At 34.1% G+C, this 27,786-nt stretch overlaps 1 pseudogene; it reads right to left on the bottom strand.

Annotated features, from left to right (window-relative positions):
* LOC149531270 (caffeic acid 3-O-methyltransferase-like) overlaps positions 1-27,786 on the bottom strand; it is a 118,519-nt pseudogene that overhangs the window by 50,402 nt on the left and 40,331 nt on the right.

The raw sequence follows: 27,786 nt of genomic DNA, 5'->3' as shown, positions 1-27,786 counted from the left end.
ATTTATAATGGCTAAATGCTCTCCTTCCATAGACAAGATAGAAAAATTGTGACCATGGACAAGATTTATTTGATTCAATCCCACAAAGAGATGTCATCTACAATTTTTGTACATGTTAAGTGGTAGAAGAAACTTTTGAAGAAGAACACTCGACAGGTTTGAAATCCAAATCCAACAACCATCACCTTTCATCGTCTCTATGTGTGTCAATATGAAAGATCTAGAATAGAGTAATGGGCATCAATCAAATCGTTAAAGAACACTTACCAGATACATGCAAACTATGGAGTCATAGGTAAGGCATGTGAATAGTTTATAAACTACCTCAAAGCCATGTCATGTCATGTAGGTAGGGATTTTTGAATTTGTGCAAAATAAATATTGTGATGAGTCTATCAAATTTTTTGAATCAACTAAGAACTCTTACGAAAATCCATATAAAATTTGGAATCACAAATACCACACACAAACTGTTTGACAAAATGTCTCAAAGGGTTTTTTAATGTAGGAATGAAATGATTATAGAGTTTTAATGTGAAAAAAATATTGTGAAATATCTTAAATGATGCTCAAAGATCACATAGATGTCACTTCATGGAATTCAATGATTTTTGGTTTGCATTGTAAGGGACTTCTTGAAAGGCGAGTTACATTAGAATTGCAATTTGAGAACTATTTATGGGTATACATCGAGGACATTATGAGTAGAGTTTTGTAGAGACAAAATGTAAAATGGTCTGGAACTATTACTTAGAACTGCCATACTTACAAAATATATGGACGTTGGATCTATCAATATATGGAAGTTGGATTGGATTATTTAATTTTTGATATGTATTAAAATGATCACTATTTTGAAGGCTAGAGTTTTAAATGTAAGTGTGGGCCCAATATTTCTTTGATATGTTTATCTTAAGTCCAACACTTGAGGCTTTGTAGATCTCAGAGCCATAACACAATCTTGCTTTGAATTTAAGTCTAATGCTTTGAGGCTTTGAAGATCTTGGAGCTGCAACACAATCTTGATTTAAATTATGCTCTCTTTTGAAAAAATCCCTAGCTACACAAACCATGCCCATCCCCAAATTCTTGGAAGCATTGAGAGATGAATGAGCTCTACCCAAACCTAACCTTCTTGTTTTGCTATTGTTTTGAATGGAAATATAATTCCCTTCTATGTACATTTACTGAAAAGAAACATACTAATATGTGTATGTGCTAGCATTGTCCCATTGCCATCCTTCTCAGTAAATGGGCATACATAAAATTTGAATCGATAGAGGGCCCAAAATGTGGAAAAAAATCTTAGAAGAAACAAGTTAGAGTTGAGGTGTCAACAAATCCCTACATAATAGGTTTGAGTATTGGGCGATGGCTATAGATTTCTCACAAGGAAGCCTTAAGATGAGTTCCTATACAATTTGAATTTGACTTGATCTAATCTAAGCTCTAGAACTAGGCAAGTCATCTTATTGATTTGAATCACTCAGTCATTGTTCACTGAGGCTTGCATTGCTCTATCTGAATTTTTCTATTTAGAGACAAAAATTAGTTATCTCCACACACAATGGGTTCTTCACAATACCTACTATGAACATAGGTATTACTCTTTCTGTCTGATGATCATTGGCCAGATTGAAATTCTTGATCAGATAAGAATGTTGGTCATTTTACAATGCAGCCACAAACAATGAAATCACAAACCTTTCTATCATCATGTATATTGCATTTGAAACTGGCTATTGAAATTATTAATCCATTCAATAGAACACTAGTTGCATGGGTTTTCTTGTAATCTTAAGAGGCCAATAAAAGAATCATTATTGCTTAAATTTGTTTGGAAGTTAATTAGGTGTAAGATATTGCTTAAATTTTCATTAGAAAATAATTTAACATTAGAATAGGGAATTATATATTCATAATCATGTTTTTTGTAACATTTTTTATGCTTTCACCTTTGATCAAATATTGGTGAGCTCCCAATGTTTTCACCTTTGTAGAAGAGGTTAAATTTACTCTCATTTGCAATGACAAAAAACTTCTACAAAACTACCTACTTAATGGTTCAGGTGTTTGGATGGTGATTACCAGTGACTAATATCATGATTTATCATCATATATTAAGGGCTTTCGACAAAAGATGAACAAAATCTGCATCTACAATTATTGAAATAAAAGGGCTCTGGATATTTTATATGAAACCTGTTAGAAATAATAAAATTGAAATGAATCACAAATAAAGAATTATAAATTAATACAAGAGACTTTGTGATGAATATAATTACCATACTTTCTAAGACCTTTCCAAGGTCAACACAAGAATGGAGATGTGGATTTTGAAAGCGGAAATCAAAGAAAACCCCTTATGAATTATATAAATGAGGTAAATGCCTAATAATGGAGAGAGAGAGAGAGAGAGAGAGAGAGAGTAGCCACAGGGCTCATTACATGAACTATATCATGATTATGTGTTTTAGAATGAGAGAGAAGCATCTCTTATAAAGAGATGAGAAGAGGAGTTATTTGTAACTCCCATGTGAATGATTGCCACATTCATAAGTGTGTGGCTAACAAGTGTCATAATCCTCTTAAGGAGGAATAAACTATTTTCTTTAATAAAGGAGTAACAAAAAAGACTTGTCCTCACATGTGGACTACAGGAAAAACAACATAAGAGATACCTTGGTTTATCTCATTTAATATATACAATCAAAGAAATATTACAAATTCTAACACCCCCCTTTAGTCTTTACTTGGGGAAATTACATCAGAGGGTATTAAACCCAATTTTTTCCAATGAAATTCTAAATAGCAGCAACTTGATCTTTGAGAATGACATCAATTACGCAAAAAGTCTCCTGTGAGTGTAGGTAGATCTTCATAGAGCCAAGAATGAAGTGGATAGGTCATCAAAGTACACCATATAATAATATCTTGTATGTGCCTTGATGGATTACCTGAAAAACATAGACACAAGAAACAAGACAACTATCCACAAGAAGTATTTCATCTTATATTCAAATTAGAAATCCTTTTGAATAAGGATGAAAAAACTCTAATAGAGAAATAATGAAAAAAATAAAACATGTTACCACAAAGAAATGGAGATAACCTAATATCAAGATAAAGTATATGCTCAAAATATTATCGTTAAGCACAAAAAAAGTTTGATCAGTGTTCTCATGAAAAGTATATTATACTAATGTACTAATGACCATAGATAAGACCAACTAATGATACTTGCATCAACATTGCATGAATCACATGGATATAGACAATCCAATTAATGAATCATTCCACTGCAAGTTAATGGGGCATCCCTCTGATGCAGGAGCATCTAGCAATCTAAGGGCAATCCTGTATCACCCAAAAAAATGCTTAGAGATAGTTTCTATTAAATGTTTTTCCATTTCTAGATACCCATTTTGGTCAAATAAAGGTTCCAACTCTCATAGTTCCACTATTATTTTTCTAGGTTAGAGTTTTTAAGCACCTTGGGATACGTATAAATGCAAAAAAATGAGTTATTTTATAATTGAGCCAAAATTATGATGAATGAGAGAGTGTGATTTGGAGGGATGATTATAGTTATAATTTAAAGTGCTCCAAAAAAAGAATTAGGTCAAAAGGCTTTATGGTTAGAAAGTTATTGCAGTTTTAATTTTCTTAAAGACCTCCTAAGGGCACTTCAAAGTCAGATTTGGAGCACTAAATGGCCTCGTACAAGGCTAAAAAGTGGGCGATGAGTGAAGCTGGTCTATAGGGCTATAGAGTGCTTCAAGAGCTTTTCAAATATGTAAACGATTCATCAATCAGAATCTCAGTTCAAAAGAAATGCCTCCCAGAAGTTGGACTACCATTTCTAGATTCTTCTAATTTTACACCAACTTCTAACGTGACTTCTAGAACCTTCTATTTTGGTGGTGGATGCCAACTAGAATTTCTAGAATGCATTTCTAACCCTAAACCATTTGGGGCTTATTTAAGAATATTTATGGTATTATAAAGGCAGTTTTTCAATGGAGTTTGAGAGAAGGTACTGTGAGGAGGATTTTCCTCCAAAATCATACTATTGTAAGCCCATAGGGCATGTCTTTGGGTCTATTTTCTTTTTAATAAATGTAGTAGTATATTTTCACTAATAATAATAATATTCCCTTTTCCTATTGTGTTCATTCTAGTCCAGGGTCATGTCCCCATCAAGTGGTATCATAGTGGGTTTTCTTGAGTGTGTAGATAGAGTGCCAACTGTGAGGCAATATACACTAGGATTGTGTGGTTGTGGGTTTGAGACGAGAAGATGCCTCCATAAAGGGAACATGGTGGAAGGGTCAGATTTGTTACTCCCAAAGTTAGATCCCTCCATAGACAAGTTCAAGCATTACAAGAGGAGATCCGTAGAGGAATGAATGTTACCATAGGCAATGAAAGGAAGAAAGTGAAGAAGAAGAAAATATTGGATAGGATGGGGAAGGTGATAGGGAAGTCCTAGATCAGGTAGAGGAGAAGCTTTTTAGGTAAATTTCTAAGCTTGTAAAAAGACCTAAAATTGATGTAGATATGTTCTCGAGAAATCTAAACCCAAAAGAGTTGATTGAATGGATCAATGAACTACATAAGTATTTTGAGTATGAATATATCAGGGACCCAAATAGGGTTAAGTTTGTGAAGGCCAAAATGAAAGGCCATGCCAAAATATGGAGGCAAGAGATTTAGTTGGAAATAAATAGAAGAGGAAAGGAGAAAATCACAAGATGGGATCGCATGGTGGATAAACTAAAGAAGCAATTCATTCCTGTTGATTACGAATTGGATTTTTTCAAAAAAATGCAGGGATTAACGCAAGCAAGAAAATTTGTCTAGGAATATGCGGAGGAATTTTATCAACTTCTTATTAGGGTAGGGCATGGAGAAGAAAATAAGGAGAAGGTTGCCCATTACCTCAGTGGGTTATGACCTAGCGTTCGGGAGGAGTTAAATCTAGTTAGAATGACGAGCATTGAAGAGGCATACCAATTCTCCCTGTGAGTTGAAGAGAAGCTAAAAAAAAGGTTTGGGAAGGCAAAGAGGATGTGGTCAAGGAGGAAGAGCTGGTGGTAGGTCATTTGGTGGCTGAAATGAGACCTAGAAGAAAAATGAAGATGTAGGTACTATTGGGAACCAGAGGAATGAGGATTTCAACCGCTCCCATGATTAGAACTTTGGAGATTAGAGAGGATGAGGTAGAGGGCATGGAAAAGGTTCAAGAAGAGGAGGCTTCTATGGTTCCTATTTTCATTGTAAAGAAGAAGTTCATCATGCCTTTGAATGCCCTTAATGACAAGGAAGGATAGATAGAAGAGTTGATGGTCAAGCAAGGGTTTCTCATGTGGATTAGGATGCACAGTCATCACATTTAGAGGATACAGAAAGAGGAGAGGTTCTTATAAATGAAAGGGTCTTACTAAGAAGTGAGATAGATTCTAGAAAAAGGAGGAGTTTGTTTCATACTAGGTGCAAGTGCAAGGATAAGTGTTGTGATGTGATTTTTGATGGTGGCAACATTAACAACTTGGTGTCTAAGGAGATAGTCTCTAAGCTAAAGCTCAAGAGGGAGAAACACCCCCAAGCCTACTAGATTTCTTGGGTGAAGGATGATCATAAGGTCTTAGTCAGTGAACAATGTTTGGTGAAGTTCATGATTGGGAGTTACCATGATGAAGTTCTCTGTGACATTATTCTAATGGATGTCTACCATTTATTATTAGGAAGACCATGGTGATTTAATAGGCATGTTGTACATGATGGTCATGTAAATAAAGGATGGAATTCACCACAAACTAAAGCCCTTGATAAAGGAAGGTGAAAAGGTATGTAGTAGTGCTAGGATATGTCTTGTTGATGGAAGAAAATTTTTGGATGGTATGAAACATCAACGAATGTGTTATGCTTTGATTCCTACAAAATATAGGGAAGGTAGTAGTGAAATTTCACCTAAAGTTTCAAGCCTATTAAGCGAGTATGGAGATGTCATCTCTAATAATGTTCCAAAAGGGTTGCCACCAATAAGGAAAATTAGTCATCAGATAGATTTAATCCCTGGAGCTAGTTTTCCTAACAAGGTTTCTCATAGGATGACTCCTACTAAAACTGAGGAGCAATCCATGTAGTACTAGTTCCAAAGAAGGATGGAGAGTGGTGAATGTGCATAGAATCTCGAGTTATAAATAGAATAACCATCAAGTATCGATTCCCTTTGCCAAGAATGGATGATCTTATGCACTGCGTGAGTGGAGCTTAGTACTTCACAAAGATAGATCTCAAGTGTGGCTATCACCAAATATAGTTACCAAAGGGAGATGAGTGGAAGACTGCATTCAAGACCAAGGAGCATCTATATGAATGGTTAGTCATGCCCTTTGGACTAACCAATGTGCCAAGCACCTTCATGTGACTTATGAATGAGGTACTAAAGAAATTCTTAGGAAAATTTGTTATTGTCTATTTCGATGATATTTTAATTTTCAGCTAGACTTTGGATGAACATTTATTGCACATTCGTAGTGTCCTTGAAAGGTTGAGGGAAGAGAAAATGTTGATTAATTTGAAGAAATGTAGCTTTGTAAAAAAAGAGTTAGTCTACTTAGGGTTTGTTATATCATCTGATGGTCTCATAATGGATCCAAAGAAGGTAAAGGCCATCCTAGAATGGCCTACTCCAACGTTTGCTACTGAGGTGAGATCATTTCATGGTCTAGTTAGTTTTTATAGGAAGTTCATTAAGAATTTCAGTGGCATATGTGCACCCCTAACTAAAACAATAAGGGGGGATAGGAAAGAGTTCAAGTGGACTTCCGCAACTGCAAGGAGTTTTGAACTGTTGAAGAAGAAGTTGAGAGAACAACCTCTATTGGAACTTCCTGATTTCAATAAAGTGTTTCAGATAGATTGTAATACTAGTGGTAGTGCTATTGGGGTTGTATTGAGCCAAGAAGGTAAGCCTATTGTATATTTTAGTGAAAATTTGAATGATGCAGAGAAGAAGTATTATGTTTATGATCAAGAGTTCTATGCAATTGTTCAAGCCTTAAAGAAATGGAGGCATTATTTATTTTCAAAAGAATTTGTTTTGTTTACTAATCACCAGGCATTGCAGTACCTAAATAGCTAAGGTAAATTGAACCAGAGACATCTGAAGTGGGTAGAGTTCATGCAAAGCTATACATTTGTGTTGAAACATAGAAGTGAAAGTTCTAATAGGGTTGCAGATGCATTGAGTAGGAGACAATTGTTGCTAGCAGTAATGTAAGTTGAAGTGGTTGGGTTTGATGAACTCAGGAATTTGTACCCTAAGGATCTTGATTCTGCTGAAGCATGGAAGTCTTATAAAGAACCTGTTACTATAAATAGAACCAAGTGGCCAGATTATTTGATTCAGGATGGTATGTTGTTCAAGGGTAGTCAATTGTGCATTCCAAGGAGTTTCATGAAGGAAAATTTGATTAAGGAGTAACATAGTGGGGGAATGGCAGGACACTTTGGTTGAGATAAGACCATTGTCATTCTTAGAGAACATTATTTTTGGCCTCAAGTGTCATAGGATGTGAAGAAGCTTGTGTAGAGTTGTCAAGTATGTCAAGTAGCTAAAGGATTTAGTCACAATACTAGACTCTATCAGCCATTGCCTATTCTATCGAAGCCATGGGAGGACATAAGAATAGATTTTGTTCTTGGATTTTTGAGGACACAAAGGGGTAATGACTCAGTATTTGTGGTGGTTGATAGGTTCTCCAAGATGGCACATTCCATTCCATGCCACAAGACCCATGATGTTTTACATATTGCAAATTTGTTTTTCAAAGAGGTGGTGAGACTACATGGTCTCCCAAAGAGTATTGTTTCTTACAGAGATACTAAATTTATGGGGTATTTCTGGAGGACTTTATGGAAGAAGTTGACGATAGAATTGAAGTTCAGTTCTACACATCATCTACAGACTAATGGACATATAGAAGTGGAAAATACAAGTTTGGGCAATTTGCTAAGATGTTTAGCGGGAGATACGCCCAAGGGATGGGATTCGATTCTGTCACAAGTAGAATTTGCTTGCAATAATTCTATAAATAGGAGAACTGGTAGATCACCATGCCAAATTGTGTATGATAGTAGCCCAAGGACTGCACCAAAATTAAGGAAGATGGAGCAAGGGGAGAGGACAAGTGTTGAGGCTGAAGAATTTTTTGAACATGTCAAGAGCCTACATGAGGAGGTCCGTGCACACATTACCAAGATGAATCAATAGTATAAAGCTAGGGCTGATCAAAGGAGGAGACATAAGGAGTTCCAAGTAGGGGATCTGGTTATGGTAAACTTACAAAAGGAATGGTTTCTAGTGGGTACTTACAACAAGCTGAAGATGAAGAAATTTGGCCCCTACAAAATCTTGAAGAAACATGACTCGAGAAATGCACATGAGGTGGAGTTACTAGATGGGATTTATATTTCTCCTATCTTCAACATTGCAGACTTAACAGAATATCATGATTATGGTGCAAATGAGGGGCTGATGCTGGAGCCATGTCCAATTCCTACTTCTAAGAAGGAGGAGATAGAAGAGATTCTGGATAGTCATGTGGGTAGGAGTACTAGAAATAGGTAGTATGAAGAGTACCTAGTGAAGTGGAAAGGACAACCAATAGAGGACTCAACTTGGATATCAGTAGTGGAGGTTGCCCATTTGTATTTTACTCTACCATAAAGTGACAGGGTCACTTTTCAATCTACCCTAGGTGTCTAATGTAGGAGCATCTAGTGGTGTAAGGGCAATCCTATATCACCCAAAAACATGCTTAGAGATAGTTTCTATTTAATGTGTTTCCATTTATAGATACCCATTTGGGTCAAATAAAGGTTCCAACTCTCACATTTCCACTATTAGTTTTTTGGGTTAGAGATTTTAAGCACCTTGGGATACGTGTAAATGTAGAAAATAAGTTATTTATTGATTGAACCAAAATTATGATGACTGAGAGGGTATAATATTGAGGGATGATTATACTTGTAATTTAAAGTACTCCAAAAAATGAATTAGGTCAAAATGCTTTATGGTTAGAAAGTTATTGCAGTTTTAATTTTCCTAGAGGCCTCTTAAGGGTGCTTCAAAGTCAGATTCAGGGCACTAAACAGTCTCGTATAGGGCCACAAATGGGGGATGAGTGAAGCTGATCTATTGCCTATAGATCGCTTCAAGAGCTTTCTAAAAATGTAAATGGTTTGTCAATCGGACTCTCAGTTCAAAAGTTCTGCCTCCTAAAAGTTGGACTATTGTTTCTGGATTCTTCTAATTTTACACCGACTTCAAATGTGACTTCTAGAACCTTCTATTTTGGTATTTGATGCCAACTAGCATATTCTAGAATTTATTCCTAAACCTAAACCATTTGGGGCTTATTTAAGAACACTTATGGCATTGTAAAGGCAGTTTTTAAGTCTAGTTTGAGACAAGGTATTGTGAGGAGGATTTTCCTCTAGAACCATACTATTGTAAGCCCATAGGGAATGTCTTTGGGTATATTTTCTTTGTACTAAATGTAGTAGCAGATTTTCACTGATAATCATAATATTCCCTTTTCTTGTTGTGTTCATTCTGGTCTTGGGTCGTGTCCCCATCACCCTCCATAACCTATGTGACTCATGATCTAAGTAATAAAGTATGCAAAACATTATCACAGTAATATATTAAAATAAATAATTGGAGAGACATGCTGATCCAATTAGTATTATCATTATTTTTGTTAGGATACTAAAAAGGAATGAATTATGAGGATTTAACAACATATTGCCTTCAAATTAGATCAAGCCATCTAAATTTGGAAGGAAAACTCCAATAATAACATCCTCTTCATTGAGGAACAAAATGGAACAACATGGAGGGAAACTCCATAAATATCAACCTTCAAGGTAGAGCATATAGAATCAAATGGAGGGAAACTCCATATAAATATCAATCTTTCAAGGTGGAACCAATAGAACCAAATGGAGGGAAACTCCATATAAAATATCATCCTTTCAAATTAGAACAAATAGTACCAAATGGAGGGAAACTCCATATAAAATGTCATCCTTTCAAAGTAGAAAAAATAGAACCAAATGGAGGGAAACTCCATATAAAATGAGTGCACACCAATATAGGATGGAGGGATACTCCATGGGCTAGATAAGGAAACTATATATCAGTTATACTGAGGGGACCACATAGTTAACCTTGAAAAATTAGCTCCCTATGCAACTCAAAAGAAAATTACCTTCATATAAATCAATGGTATAAAACCATAAAGTGCCAACATGGGCATAGAAAAATGCTATAAAAGCATAAAATTGCAACTGTGTGCAAATTAATAGATCACAATGAAGGCAAATGTGGAAGATAACTCATAATCCAAAAAAATTTAAGGTAAATGAAGTGATACATGGAAGATCAATAAGTAATATATAAATCTATAGATATCAGGTAGGAACTCCATTCAGGGTGAATATGGGTTTTATATAAAAGAAGTTGAGGTATAAAATATAATCTTTTTATACAAGAATGTAATCAAAAATTACTAGTCATGATAGACACAATAGTTGTATATTTATTTGGGTATATATGTGTGCACCCATATATACGTGAATAAATGTACCTAAAATAGCTTAAGTAAAGAGAATAATCTCCTTTCCATACTAGATAATATAACTTAATCTTTAGAAATATGATCTACTATGAGAAGATTGTCTACATACAAGACATTAGGGATGATAAACCCTTGGATATAATTAACATGAAGTCTCAAAATAATACTTAGAAAAGGTAAATGATTTTAAATAAATAGATCTTGTCTTTATAAAAAAAAGGAACATTTGAAAAAGTGGATTTAACATTTAAAATATGGCAAGACAATAAAATTAATTGGAGTAGTGTTTATAATACTATAGTCCTTCACATGATATTAGTGTAAGGAGTGACGAGAAAGTGACAAGGTATACTTATGCTCATAAAACTTACGCTCATACTCGATCACTGACAAGGTATACTGTCTAAGATTATGAAATTCATCAGCCCTTTGTTGTTTCCATTTCTCTGGTAGGAATCGTTCATGGAAACTCTCTAGGAATAACTCCCATGTAACACTGCTCATATCGATTCCCAACTTCTTCTCCTCAATCGTCCACCAAGTGGCCCCAAAATTCTCTAAATTATTGATCACAAATCTTGCCTTAACATTGTTGTTGAACTCCTACATGGCAAAAATCCTGTCGAGAGAAATAAGCCACTGCTTGGCCACATAACCAGAACCTTGCCCATTGAAAGGCTTAACCTTGGATCTTGAAAGATCCTTCATCTGAGTGGACACAATGGACCTCTGATGATCCTTCCGAGGACTTCTAGATCTAGGTCTATACTCTTGTTCTATCTGGTGCACTTTGGGTTGTTCTTGAATAGGAGGTAGATGTTCTAGAATAGTCTGCATCATTTGTCTCAAACCAACCTCTTCAGACTCAGCTTGGTCCTCTCTATGGTTCTCTTCCTACTGCCTACTAGAGTGCTCTTCCCTACACTCTACGTGAGCCAATCCCTCATGGGTAGACTTATGGACACTGATAGCTCTACCATGACCACGGCCTCTACCATGGCCTCTAACAGAAGACCTAGTCATAGATACCATCCTACAACCATACAAAGTACTAAGTTCAGTTCTATGTTTAGGTTTAAATTAAAATTTCTAGTTTTGAAACTAAGTGTTGAAGTATGAAAAATATACAAGTAATAGTTTAGGTTCTATTTTAGTTCACCTAGTTCAAGTTTGAAAAGATAAACTTAATAGTTCAAAGTTCTAGTTGTTCCAAAATACCCAGAGCTCCCAATGTAGAAACTCGGGCTCTGATACCAAATGTAATGCCCCGCCAAGGGATCCAAAGAATTAACCTTGAATTTCACTAAGTTTGGTAGCATTTTTTTTTTTTAAACATGAAAGTAAATACCACATATAACTTATGCACCATAATGGAAGCAATAGCAATGTCCATCTAAAAGTAATCATAACATACACAACTGGTTACATTCTTTAAGATCCCTTAATGTTGGATTAAATCTAGATACATGAATCCATCTAGTACAACATCCACATGAAATAATAATGATAAGTACAATGTTTATACATTACATTTCAAATGCTTATTCATCCTCTGTACATGTCACGGGATATGACAAGCTCAAAAGAATATACATACATAGAATAAGGTACATCATCCTATTCTAATCCATGATACACCAAAGTAAAGATAATCACATGGTACACATGATACATCATCATAGAAGATCAAACATAGTAAACTAAGTGCACAGTTCCTCCCAACTATTAATAGCATCATTAGACCATCGTGGGCCCTAGCCATCCCTTTGTGTGTAACATTCCAAATCACCAAAGAGATCATCGGTATTAACATAGTAGGAATGTCACTCCTAACATATACAACATCATATATAGAAAGTAATCTAACAAAAGATAACATCATCTAACATATGCTAATCATCAATGAAAAGGATACATATCCACCATCATGAAGGACGCATCAGCCATGATGTCTTAATGAATCTCAAATGATAAGAGTGGAAAATACACTACCACCTGACCGCGTGGTACCTAAGTGGTCCACTCCCACCGTGCTGAGGAGATAATCTCAAGTCCCAAACAAGCTATCAAAACCACAAAGCATAAATCTCCATAAGTCCAGGAATCCTAAAAGTATACTAACTCAAAGGTTCCAAACACAAAATCTGACATCTAATTCCAGAGGCACACAATGACATGTAGGAACCTACTATGCAAGCGAGAAAGTGTCATCGCAATTATCACATACAAGTTACCCTGGAAGTTAGCTAAACTCCACGGGTCCATACTGATTTCATGTGGCCACTAGTATCCTCTCATACTGACGAGGCATACTATGAAATGCAAAGTCACAACCATGTGTCTCACTACTCCCATCTTAGCCTATACAAGCACTCAAGGCATGGGTGAGAAAAAAACTCTTATCTTTTTAGGTTCATTCAGTTAGTATTAGGTGTGAATGTTATCACTTATTAATCCAACTTACAATTAGTTACCCTGGCAGCCTCTTAGGGCCTCGACCCCCATTGCAAGCCACTTCCCGTCACTACATGCAGATATCCTATCCTAAGCTCATGGAACCATAAATCTCAAAATCACAAAAGATAATCCATAATAAAATCATCAAATATGCATAAAAAGTATCAAATATCCATGAGAAAACATCCATAGAAAATCATGAACACAACAGTTCTCTATTGGCAACTGAAGTATCACTAATAATCAAAGTATCCAATGGTTCTCAATAACCAAAATATAAATCAATCATACTGATCAAAGACTCCAAAAATGGTTGAGTCAAACATGTCACAACATGACATCATCAAAAATAAATCCACATCATAGTCCCATCATGGCGACTAGAAAATAACCAAGGATAACTGATCGATGACCAAAAATAATGGTTAAGTCAAGTATCTCATACATAAGAATCTCAACTATAACAATCAGTAATCACATCCAATACATAGAGCATTCCATCACATAACCATGGTTGGGTTTATAAAGATTGAGATTAAACATCATCATGACATCACAATCACATAACCCCCCCAAGCCTCTAGTAGACGTCCTATAACTGGTCGACACTAGTCATCCCAAAACCCAAAACAATAGCATAAAGAATACACAATGCAAACACATGTTTTGGTTTTGCTAATTTTACAACTTAAATTCAAATGCAAAAGTCTCATTTATGTTTCCCAATTTGATTGTCAAGTGGAGAAACTTCACATTTAACCTAGCCCAAGTTTTTGTAAAAGTTTCTACCATTAAACTCAATTTTCTAAATGTTCTAAATGTCTCTTATATTTCCATTTAGACCTCCATCATTTTAAAAATAATATTTGAAAATCCTTCCATGTTCATCTTTCTAAATTAAAGATTATATTGAATCTATATTGCTCACATTATAAAATATCTTGTTATTAAAGAATTTGTCTTTAAATTCCAAACATCAAATAATATATTAATTATTTATTATTGATAATGTATATACATATATATATATGCTTATATACATATATATTTATTTATATATATATATATATATTTATATATTTATATATATATATATATATATATATATATATATACATACATAAATAAATAAATAAATATATATAATTTTTTAATAACAATGCAACATTGAAAAGCCGAAATTCATAACATATGGAATATTGTTTACCAATGTCCATTTTTTTTTTTTTAAACTGCATAGAATTATTAACACCATCGGCACATGTATGACCTGTGGATCGCAGGTATGTTGCGGGTCATAGGTACTCTGCCAACCGCAAGTACACTACGATCTCGCAGTACCCTGTGATACCGCAGTGGTAATAAAGTTGGTAGTGTTGAAGGGGAAATAAATCCGTCCCCCCACAAATGTATTTTCAATAACATTTTTTCAAACGTCGATCCCATACAAATCGCAATGCGATTTTTATATATATATTTCTCACTGCGATTATTAAGTACGACTATCCAATGTATATATATATGCATATATATATATATATGTATATATGTATGTGTATTCAAATATACTCACAGAATCAAATATCGCAACATACATATATATATATATATATATATATATATGTATGTATGTAGATGCAAAAATTATAATCATGTACACAATTTATTTAAAGATCTCAATTTTCAGAATTTTCTTATAAACTATTTGGTCTCAAAATTTATCCATTAAATCATCTAATGGTTTTGGCTACAAATTTAAACCCTAGCCCCGTGTTCTTTTGAAATTTATGCATATAAAATTCTCAAATAAATTATACTACCCATATAGAGAATGCATAAAAATATGAAATTTCTCAGAAGACATTTGGAAGAAATGAAGAAGATAGGGAAAGCATGATGCGAAAATAGCATAAGAAAAATCACAAAAATCTACCCGGATTCTGATGCTAATTCACTCTTCCTCAGAAAACCCTCAGAGCAAGCTCCCTTCTTCAGAATTCTTGAATCCTCCTATGCTCCAAATTGCACTCCAAATGCTTTCTCTAAGCCTCTATGAATGCTTGAATATAAAGAGCTCTCAGGAAACATCTAGAATGCTTCTAGAAACAGGTAGAAGGTGTCACCAACTAAGCATGGGTCTTTTCCAGCCTTCAAGATGAGCAATAGGGTTGTAGACACCATGTGCTTAACTGATGCACTAACCCCCGTGTTGTTGACACTTGAGAAATAGAAAAGTGCGTTAACTCCCATGCAAGCTTATAACTCCAATTCACTTTTAATATAATTTTCTATTAAATATTTATAACTTCCATTTTAATCTTTATAACTTTCATTTTAATTTTTATAACTTTTATTATTATTATTTATTTACTACTTTATTATTATTTTATTATTATTATTAAGTTTAATTTCTAATTTTCTTTTATTTACACCTTTTTCCACAAATAATTCAAATTTAATTAATTATAATCAAACTATCAAATAACATGAAATTTTCTCAAATAATTAATTTATTAATTAAATCTAAGACTTAATTAATAGAAAATTCACCATAGATCTCCAAGATAAAATATGAAAACTCATCATAGAGAAAATCACTCAAAATCAATCTAAAGGGTTAAAAATCATGAATTATGTCATCCGACACATTCGGTGGGTAAGATATCCAGATACTTGTCCTACCTCACTAGGACAATTGGCTTAAAGGTTTGGGATTTGGACTTGAGAATTTATCTCCCTTCTCTTATCATTGAGATAGTATAATAGGGTACGCTCATCCTGGCAGTTCAGGGAAGTTGATACCCAGTACCCGCAACCTACAAAAAAACCATGCATGAACGTATAATATATATAATGCTAAGCTAAACAGACAATGGAAGGAAGTGGTGCATCGTGTAGATCCTGACTAAGCAGGTGACTACGACTCCCTTCCTTAACCACATCAGAAATGCCATACAATAAGAAAACACGCACACCATACACATGCAAGTATGGGGTAAGTATCCATAATAAAACACATGAGATAATAACCATCAACAAATCATCAACAATAGCTGAAAATAATATAATGATAATCATGTATGCATGAAATGTAAAGTCTAAATGATCTCATCACATAACCTCTGAATCTATAACATAATGTCGTATAGTCTCAAAACAATACCACTAATCCATCAACATAAAACTAGTCCATCATAGTCTGATAATAATAGCAACAATATGTCCAAAAAATATGTGAACGAGGGTAGGCACTACATCCACCCCCCCTTGGGTTAGGCTTACTCTTGGAAGCCTACAAACAAGTAGGGATATAACTCCCTCAATCTAGCTGTATCCTCCCATGTAGCTGAAGAATCATCAGTAGGGGCCCATTGGACCCTTACCTGCATGATGGTTTGACCCCTAAGGGTCAACTTCTACTACTCTAGAATACGAATCAGCTCTAAAGCCAGTTGCCCGTCCTCTACCTTCAATGCATTCCATTCAAGAACATGTACAATATCAAGAATATACTGTCAAAGCACTGAAACATGGAAAACATCATGAATGCCAGATAGGCTGGGCAGTAGAGCAAGGCGGTAAGCAACCAGGCCAATCCTCTCTAGAATCTTGAATGGTCCCACAAAGTGAGGTGCTAGCTTAAAAACCTTTTCGTACCAATTTGGACTCTTTCACGGATGCACTCTCAAGAAAACCTTATCTCCCATAGCAAATGGCTTATCAGTCCTATAAGCATCGGCATACTTCTTCTGTCTATCCTGTGCCATAGTCAAGTGCTCATGGATACGCACTACCTATTGCTCCATATCACAAAGCATCTCAGGACCCAATAGGATACGATCCTCAAGACTATCCCAACTAAATGGTGTACGACAAGGACATCCATATAATGCCTGAAATGGTGCCATGCCAATAGAACTATGATAGCCATTGTTGTAAGAAAACTCCACCAAGTAGAGATAATCCTCCCAATGTGTCTGCCTATCCATCACATACATCTGTATCATATCCTCCAAAACTTGATTCACCCTTTCTGTCTAACCATCAGTCTCTAGATGATATGTCGAACTGAAGTTTAACTGCCCTCCAAGATCATGCTGCAGTGATGTCCAGAATGTAGATGTGAATACAAGATCCTTGTCAGAAATTATCTTTCTAGGAATACCATGTAATCTCACAATGTCATGCATGAAAACATTAGCTATAGAAGCTGTTGTGTAGGAAGACCTAATTGGTGAAAAATGTGCCACCTTAGTCAATCGATCAACAGTGACCATGATAGCATCATGATGTCGAACTATCATAGGTAATCCCACAATGAAGTCCATGGAGATAATATCCCATTTCCAAGAAGGAATGAGATTAGGCTGCAAAAGTCCAGCCGAGTGCTGATGTTCTACCTTAACTCTCTGACACTCAAGGCACCTAGCCACAAAATCAGCAATATCCCGCTTCATCCCAAACCAAAAGAACAAACGTTTCAAATCAGCATGCATTATCTTGACACCTAGATGTGTTGAGTAAGGTGTACAATGGGCATTTTCCAGTATCAAGGTGTGAAGTTCATCTAAAAATGGTGCATATATCCTCCCTAGATGTCTTAAAAGACCATCTGATTCTCGAACATAACCTGCAAACTTTCCTTCCAAAGATCTCCCTAAATCTATCTCTCTGCACACTTCCTGATACCAGGAATCTGTAGGAAGTGCCTGAAGAATCTAACTCCTCAAATTCACACTAAGGGTCATCGATAATACCACATGTCTCCTGCAACTCAAAGCATCCACCACCACATTCTCCTTACCCTAAATGTACTTAACCTAAAAATCATACTCGCATAAAAACTGCATCCATCACCTCTGGCGAGCATTCAAATTACGCTGAGTAAAAATGTACTGAAGACTACGATGATCACTATGTAGCTCAAATCTTTTCCCTAGCAAGAAATGTCTCCATCTAGTCAAAGCAAGAACTACTGTTGCTAACTCAAGATCATGTGTAGGATAATTTAACTCATGATCCTTGAGCTTGCGTGATTCATACGCAATCAGCCATCCATTTTGCATCAACACTACCCCAATCCCTTCAAGAGAAGCATCTATACACACCATGAAATCACCTTCTGAATCAGGTACGGCTAAAATTGGTGCACTAGTCAAAAGCTCCTTGAGCTTCTAGAAAGCTTCCTCACATTTCTCTGTCCATACAAACTTCTTTCCTTTCCTCTAAAGAGAAGTGATAGGATGTTCTATCCTAGAGAAGTGTTAAATAAACCAAACTAGTACCATGCAAAGATGCCTTATATTTTTGATTCATTGTTAATTATACCAATGTCAATGGCTTACCTATATATATATATATATATATATATATATGATCAACCCCTCTCATCACCACAAATTCCCTTAAACTACATGCCTTTAATTTACTATTCTAGTACTATAATAGAAGAAGACACAGATCCACTAGAAGGCAAGGGCACAATCTAACTACAATCCAAGTGCTATTGGGGGTAATAAAATGAATAAGTGGTAATTGATTATATCTAAAGCTTAATATACATTTAGAGGTCCTACACATTGTGTTTTCCAGTACATTAGACTTATGCTTATTTAGAGGTAATAGGAACTATTCTTTACTGCTAGAAGATATCTTCTTATAAATTCTAAAATATTGTGTTAGCTAAGCATATGTCCTCCATCTCTATGCATTGCTGCTACAAATATTTCAAGATCTAATTTATTAGTTACAATAACCATCCAGGCATGTATCACTGTGAGCACACTGTTGAGATTAGAAACTAACAATAATCACTACCTTGAACCAACACTTACCAATAATGAAACTATCATGAATCAGTTTGTATGGTGGTCATGGTGCATGTCTCTACATGAGACATTCCCTTTTGGCACATATATATTTAGATCTACCAAGCACTTGAAACACAAAGAACTATCACAATGTTACCACAAGTTCAAGAAAAGTCACTCATTCTTCTTGGGATACTCTAGAAGATACCTATCTCTGATGTTTTCATCTATTAACATACTTAGAATCCTTCTACATTGGTGTGGAACATCAAATAGCACAACTACAGTAAGAAGATATACACACTTAACTTTTGGTAGGTCTTTCATTAGTCAGACATCTCCCTTCACATAATCTATGTCTTTTGCAAGAAATGTTACATTATATTCACTTGAAGTAATCCACAATTGTTGTTGTTAGATATCTAAAATATTGCTAAAATGGTATGGTTAAAAGAGAAAATCAGCTGCATATTGGTGGACTTAGATTTCATAACAGAGTTTGAAATTGAAAGACCCAATAGAAAATACAATGCTCTCATTCAATAACTTCCCCTACTTTATATTGGAAATGCAGAAAAAACCTTTTAATGTTATGAAGATAGCATCCAAAAGTGCCTAGAAGTCTTTAAAAACAAAGGGAACATCCAAATGGTTGTGTTCTCAATATAAATATGATTCCATTAGGAACGTATGTTAAGAATATGATTCCATAGCTCTCAATATAAATATGTATTTTTTGACCTCTAGAGTATTATCACAAATGATATTAGCACACAATTGAGTAATGCTAACCATGGGATTTAGAGGAATGAGTCCTAAAATGAACAAAATTACAAAATATTTATGGATCTTATGAGAAGTTGCCGACTGTATTTATTTTCCCAAGCCATGGTATAACAAATCTTATGCTACAACCACTACTTTTAACATTGGGTAGATTTTATGTTAGCTTCCATATAAATACTAGACATATTTTATGTTAGCTTAACTATTCTCTAATTTGGTGATTTCTATAACAAGTCTTCACTACACTTCAGACAATGATATTTTGTGTTGTTCACTACTATATGAGATAATTTGATTAGAAAAATGGTTAGTTGTTTTCATGAAAGTACAAAACCATTTGGAATGCATGCAGGTGTATATTTTCATGAAAAGATGTAGGCTACAAAGTTATTGAAATAATGTTCAACTTGATGGACAAAACTTGTTCTAGAGTGTTCTAGAATTTTTTAAAAATGACAAATTAATAAATGAATGCTAAAACTTTGCACATGAAGGCAAAATAATATAATAGGTGCCACAATCAAAAGAGAATAAAAAAATGATTCAATTTTTAACATAATGGACAACTATCATTTCTAAATGTGATGATTGTATAGCAATTTTTCTTCTTATTTTCTTCTAATTTATTTAGCAATTTAAATTAGGCACATTAATCACCTTCTTTATCAGCCTTGCATAAGGCAGGCACTATTGATCAACTTGAGCCCTTGTTAACTTGATAATCTGATGAATGTTATAACACTATTCAACTTAGTTTTGTGTCACCAAAAACTTGGAGTCTAATTACGAACATAAAGTGATATTAGTGATGTGGACTTCCTTAGAATCTAATTCATATTGGAAATTTGGATTCAATTTAACTTTCTGAAAGTTCGAGAAGTATAGAAGCTAATTTTATGATGGAAATGGACTCAAGAAGCACATGAAGCTCAAGTCTAAGTGAGCTATTTATGGAGTAAATAGATAACCCTTCACCCTGTCATCCAAGATAATTTTAAATGGGTGGCTTACATCAAATCTAGGAAATTTTAAATAGAACTTGATATTTATAATCTCCATTTTTCATTTACTAGATCTCTCACACGAAATATAATCTTGATATAATACATTAAATAGCAATGCTATTAATTGTTAACTAATATGCAGAATTGGAAAACACTATTGAAGATAACCTGATGACAGGAACAACAAATTTTCAATGAAGCTATTTTCAAGTGATACTGCATGTAACCAATTGCACCACACTGGATAATATGTGAATACAAATAATTCCTAATTTCTCATAGCAAAGATCATATTTATTGTTCTATCCTTGCAAATAATAATTTAAATTCATACAGAGCTTTGTGCACCATTGTTAGATGTATCACTTACAACTTGAATAAATCAATGATCACATTTTTATATATATCCATTTGAAGCATCATGACTAAGTACATTAAGCTTTATCATATTTGATGTTTGTTATTATTTTATTTATAATGATATTTTATATATTTTATATTAATTATGCTTATTATTATATATGTAATATTAAAATATTGACTTGGGATAAGATTATAATCATAATTTAATATTTTATTTTAATTCTATTCATCATCTTAAAATAGATGATTCATAATATTATGTCATATGCTACTTCTTAATCATATTTGTATTAATAAATTATATTATGTAATATTATTATTAATATTTTATTTCTTTATTATAATAATTTGAATAATAATATTTCATAGTGTTATTATTTATTTGATTAACATGACTATTATTATGATTATGAATATATTTAATTTAATTTTTTGTTTACCTTTGTATTTACAATAGATATTATCATTCAAATCTAGCTCTGAAATATCAATTGACACTACTTTCCCTATTACGAGGAAAAACTTAATTATAGGTCATTGATAAAAACTTTCTTTTCATGTGCCTTATTTTTATCAAATTCCTACTTTTATGTTGTTTGTAGACTAAGGTTCAATAAATGTCAACATGAGGTGTAATGAACACTTTTAACACCTGCTTGAGTAGACAGAAGAGGAAATATTTGATCCTTTTGGCACCTCCATATCTTAACAAGTGAGTGATTCAATTGATTGTGTTTAATACTTTTTAATAGATGTGATTTTTTGTCATGCCCAAAATACGAGAGTAAAAATACACGTAAATTTATTTATTTTTATTTATTTTTTATTTATTAATTAAACTTAAATTCACAGAGTTCATAAGCTTAAACATTCTTTGATAAATCAATTAATTAAATTAAAAACTAAATTCAATTAAATTAAAAGACCTATCACATGACTATTTATAATCACTCTTAAAAAGACAATTAGGACTCTTATAGTTCCATTGATTAATTAATGTAACCAAACTAAGTTGAGTTAATTCAAAGATCTAACACAAAATTACTTTTTTTAAATTACCCAATTCAGATTGTGCATCCTTAGAAAAATAGTAACACAAAATGTTAAACAACTATCGAGTTATAAATTCAATACTTAAAGTTAAATCTGATAGTCAAACTCAACTTATAACTTGTGTTAACCAAAATCAATTTAAGATACAATAACGCTATCTTTCAATTTAGAGGCAATATGACCACTAATGTTAAAATGAACTAATTTACTAATCTACTATTCAACTTTAATTTATACTAAATTTCAACTTAACAAACACTAATAATTATCTCTTTAAACAAATTAAATAAATCAACTAACCCTTAGACAATGTATGAAACTAATAATAGGAATTAACTTTCTTGAATTACAAATCAATAGCAAAAGATACTAACACTAAAATATCCAATTATTAAAACAACTATAAATCGAAAATTATTATAGCTAACCACTTGAAAATAATTTCCAATATTAACCTATGCTAATTTCCAAAAAAATTAATTTAACTAAATTCACATTAACCAAATTCTTACTAATTTAATTAATACTAACTTAATAACACAAGTTACTAACTAAAACTAAATCTATTTAATAGCTAACTAAAAAGATATCTAGAAATCAGATTACACTAATTTAACTTTTTTTCATCTAACACAATTTAAAATATATATATAAACTACTAAATTTTGAATGCATCTTCTAATACTTAAAACAAATTATAATATGAACCTATACTAATAAATTTACCTAACAATACTAACCTAGACTAAAACCTAAACTAACCAACTCAAATTCCTATCGACCTTTATTCCCCTAAACTCCCTCCCACTTGCTTTGATAGCTAACCATGCACTTCCCAAGGGTTGGTGTGCTATCAAAGGACACTCCCTGTGCAAATCCTAGTGCAGATCCTCCCCACTTGGACACCTATCAAAATACATGAAGTGCATAACAAGTAAGGTGGTGGTGGTCGATTAAATCAACTTTCTTTATGCATTTTTTGTGCATGACATTAACTCCAACTCCACACCCGCACCCAAGTCTCTTGGGAAAAATCCCAAGGTCCCCACACTGGCCAAGGAGACATTGAAGTGGATGTGAAGGGTGAAATTGAGGGTAGCCAGTTTCTTTTTTTAAGTTTAAAGACACATAAACTTGTTGTTATTTATTTAGAGCCATTACTTCCTAACCTCCAAGTCCAACTTGGCACCCACAAGATGGTACTTAAACATAGCAGGATAATGATTTCCTATCATGTGCTAGGATCATGGAGGCAACGAAAAAGGTGGCCTAGGTGAAGACTTGAAAGGGGGTGAAAAGAGAATTTAATGCTAAAAGTTTATTAGGTGAGAACTTTGGCTTAGGATATTTGAAAATTACATATTTGCATATAGATTTATATTTTTTATTATTATTATTTCCTTTTTTTTTGTTACTAAGATTTAAAATAAACATTTTACAGAGAATATTCTCTGTTACCAATTGAAGCAAAACTCACCTGCACATCCAAAATCCAGAGGGCTTATTTTTCTCTTGGGACATCTTTTTTTTTTTAGTGTGATAATTTTCCAACTAGAATAATCTCCCAAGAGGAATATATTTTTTTTTCGTTATACATTTTAATACAAGTGTATATATTTTTGTCAATTTATGTTTTGCAATTAATCTTATAAAAAGGGTGTATGTCTTTCTTATCAATTTGGATTTACCATTTGCATAGTTTAACAAGATGGTTGAACAATTCATTATATCAACAATGAGAGATTTATTGTATCTCCTAATACATACGAAATTGGATTGAGAATTCCACATAACGAATTTCTTCCTTAACATAAAAAAACTTAAAAATTGCATAATTGAAACATCTCCACGTTATCCATTCCACATTTCAGATATCCATAAACTAAAATAACATAAGATGCAATGCAAGAATGATAATAAATCTTTTCTCTTCTATTAATTAACCTAATTCAAGGCTCCATTGGGAAAGAACTAGTAAGAAAATCTGACATCCTTGCCACTACATCAAAATTTAAATATATTTTTTACATAATGTTACAATACAATTTGAATTCTCTTCTAGGTCCTTAACAAGGGATCCTTTTAATAGCTTCAATACATCACGGTGATCATGGAGAAGACAAGATCTAACCCAGAGAAAAATCAAACATATCATGAACAACAAATCAAGCATGCATTCCCTTCTCGGTTTGCACAATAGGTTCAACATTGAACCAAACTAAGGAGAAGGTGGATTTTCCCAATAGGAGACGTAGATCACAATACCACAACATAGCCCTTTTGAGGCTAAAAAATCAAGAACTTTTGTTCTTCCACAAATTCCCTTTCAAAGTCAATATTACAAGGATATTCATTTTTTCATTTCTTCGATTTTCAAAATTTCAAAACATGGTATGTGATGACAAGTAGGGGCCCATAACACCCTACCCTCTTTTTCTCTTCTCATCATGCGAAGATACTCCACACTATTGGAGTCCAACTAAAGCCCTTTACCCATGCATGACCACTTCTTCCCTATCCAAGGGTGAGTAATGCCAAAATAACTCACAAAAATCCCTTCAAGATACAAAGCAAAACACAAAAGAAGACATTCAAGAACATGATTCAATCCCTCCCAACCATACTCAACACACATTCAACATACAAATGAAAACACAATAGCTTATTCATGAATAAACATGAAAAACATGAGCAACACGAGATGAAGAATCCCTACCTTCACAATAGGGTTATGGTAACATGAACAATTTTGAGATGAGTTTTTCCTTCCTCTCTTTAATCTTGCCAATTTTTTCCTCTCTAAAACTAGAGATTGAGTAACAAAAAAAACTTCTCAAAAATGCCTCTAAATATAATCCTAACTCAACTAAACATTAGGTAAACCTCAAGGTGGAGTTAAAGTCACCAACTCATGAAGGAGACAATCAATTTTCGTAATCAACCAAAAATGGGGTTTTTGAGTGACCATAAAAGTCAACAAAAAAAGGTAGGGGAGTGGAAAATTCTCCCAACCCATACCCTTACCACTTGGGTACCTAAATTTAATTTTTTAGGCCTTAAAGAATTAATAGGGACCTATCAAAATCTAGGAGAATTTTAAGACCATATAACAACATTCAAAAAATGTGAATTAAGCACCAATAGCCAAAGGTTCAGTTTCTTCTTCCATTAGATTTCTTGGCTAAAATATCCTGCACACTCATTGCACACATTAGTAGTTCTAAAAAATCACATTCATATATGTATATACGTATCAACAAAATTTCATAAATTAAAACATTTATCTTTCAAATAATCAATTGTTTATCTCATTCTACTCATATTCTTGATTATTAAAATTGTATAATCAAAGTGTTAGTTCTACATTCATTTATTTCATCATTATACATGTTCATAAAGCATTAAATGACAAAAAAATATATCTAAAAGTAAAGCATCACACATCATAAAATAGCATAAAAATGTTCAGTGCATCAAATAGTGTCCTGACATATCGAGTCATGAGTCTCAAAATAACAATGTATCAACTATGCTACAATGGGTCGAGGCGAGGCCTCACATCCTCCCCCACTAGGCATGAACTTCCTTGACGAGTTCATCAAAAAGATATGGGTACTAAGATCGCATCCATGTTGCATCCTCCCATGAAACCATGACCTCATCATAACAATCCCACTGGACCCTAAACAAGTCCAGCTCTCGACCTCGAAGTGCAAGGGTTTGTTGGGCAATAATACAAATAGGCTCTAGCACTAGCTGGCCATCTAACTCCACCTGAAAAGAATCCCAATCTGTAATATGAGACTCATCATAAATGTATCCTCTAAGTACTAAAATATGAAACACATCATGGATGTGTGACAGGCTAGGTGGAAAAGTTAAATAGTAAGCAACTGGTCCTACCCTCTCTAGGATCTTGAATGGTCCAATGAACTAGGATTCCAACTTAGAGTCCTTTCTAAATTGAATCAAACTCTTGTGCAATCACACCCTCTAGAAAACTCTATCACCAACCTGATACTCTTGATCTATCCTCTTCACATTAGCACACTTCTTTTGCCTATCATGTGCCTCTCTCAGGCACTGTCTAATCAAGTTCACCTACTGCTCCATCTCCTTTACTAGCTGAGGACCAATAGATACTTGATCCTCGATCCTATCCCAACTCAAGGGTGTCCTTCAAGGTCTTCCATACAAGGCCTCATAAGGTATCATACCTATGGAGCAATGGTACCCATTGTTATAGGAAAACTTGACAAGGTGTAGGTATTCCTCCCACTTGACTTGATGGTCCATCATGTACATATGTAACATGTCCTCCAAAACTTGATTCACTCACTCGGTCTGACCGTTGGTCTAATGATGGTATGTTGTACTACAATTGAGCCTAGTGCCCAATGTTTCCTGTAACTCTCTCCAAAAGGATGAAATGAACAATGAGTCCCTATCAAAGATGATCTTATGGGGAATGCCATGAAGTCTGACAATGTCTTGTAAAAACACCAAAGCTATGTTCCATGTTGTGTATGTAGTACGCACAAGAGAGAAATGGGTAACCTTGGTCAACATGTCAACAGTCACAAAAATGGCATCATGGTGACAAGACAATAAGGGGAGACCAACAATAAAATCCATAGATATTTCATCCCACTTCCACTCTACAATCTCATGAGGCTAAAGGAGCCCACTAGGATGATGATGCTCTACCTTCACCCTCTGACACTCGAGGCATCTCGCAACTATGTTCTCCTTTCCCTTGATGTAATGAACATCAAAATTGTACTCACAAAGGAATTCCATCAACCTCCTTTGCCTAGCATTAAGGTTTGGTTGTGTAAATATGTATTGCAAGCTCTAGTGGTCAGAATAAAGTTCAAATCTATGACTTAGAAGGAAGTGTTGCCACCTTACTAAAGCATGAACCACTGCTGCAAGTTCTAGGTCATGAGTAGGGTAATTGAGTTCATGATTCTTCAACTTCCTAGACTCAAAGGAAATAGGTTGTCCATCCTACATAAGGACTGCTACTGTCTAAAGATGCATTAGTGCACACCACAAAATCCATAGAAGGATCTGGTACTGCAAGAATCAGTGCACTCATGAGGGCTCTCTTGAGCTCTTGGAAAGCTCTATTGCACTTATTTGACCATTCATACTTCTTACCCTTATTTTGAAGAGATGTGATGGGGTGTGCCAATCTAAAAAATCCCACAATGAAGTGTCAGTAATAGCCTACTAGTCCCATAAAGTTCCTCACTTCAATGACACTACTAGCTGTTGGCCAATCCATGATGACCCAAATATTCAATGGGTCTACTGAGACACCATCACCTAAAATAACATGACCTAAATAATGTACCTTAGGTCTATAGAATGCACACTTCAACAAGTTGCCAAACAACTGATTCTTCCTTAATTTATGCAATACCTGTCTCAAGTGCTCTTCATGCTCCTTCTCATCATGAGAATATATAAAATGTCATCAAGGAAAAAAATCACACACTTATCTAGAAAGGTACAAAATACTCCATTCATGAGACTCATGAACATAGCTAGAGCATTCATGAGGCTAAATGGTACTACGGTGAACTTGTAATGACCATACCTTGTACAGAATGTAGTCTTGGGGATATCACTATCCACAATCCTCAACTAATGATA

The sequence above is a fragment of the Cupressus sempervirens genome, chromosome 11, assembly GCF_028749045.1.
Source record: "Cupressus sempervirens isolate cs-2001-9-10 chromosome 11, ASM2874904v1, whole genome shotgun sequence".
Taxonomy (NCBI): domain Eukaryota; kingdom Viridiplantae; phylum Streptophyta; class Pinopsida; order Cupressales; family Cupressaceae; genus Cupressus; species Cupressus sempervirens.
The sequence above is the reverse complement of the archived record's forward strand: the minus strand, read 5'-3'. Positions and strand labels throughout refer to the sequence as shown.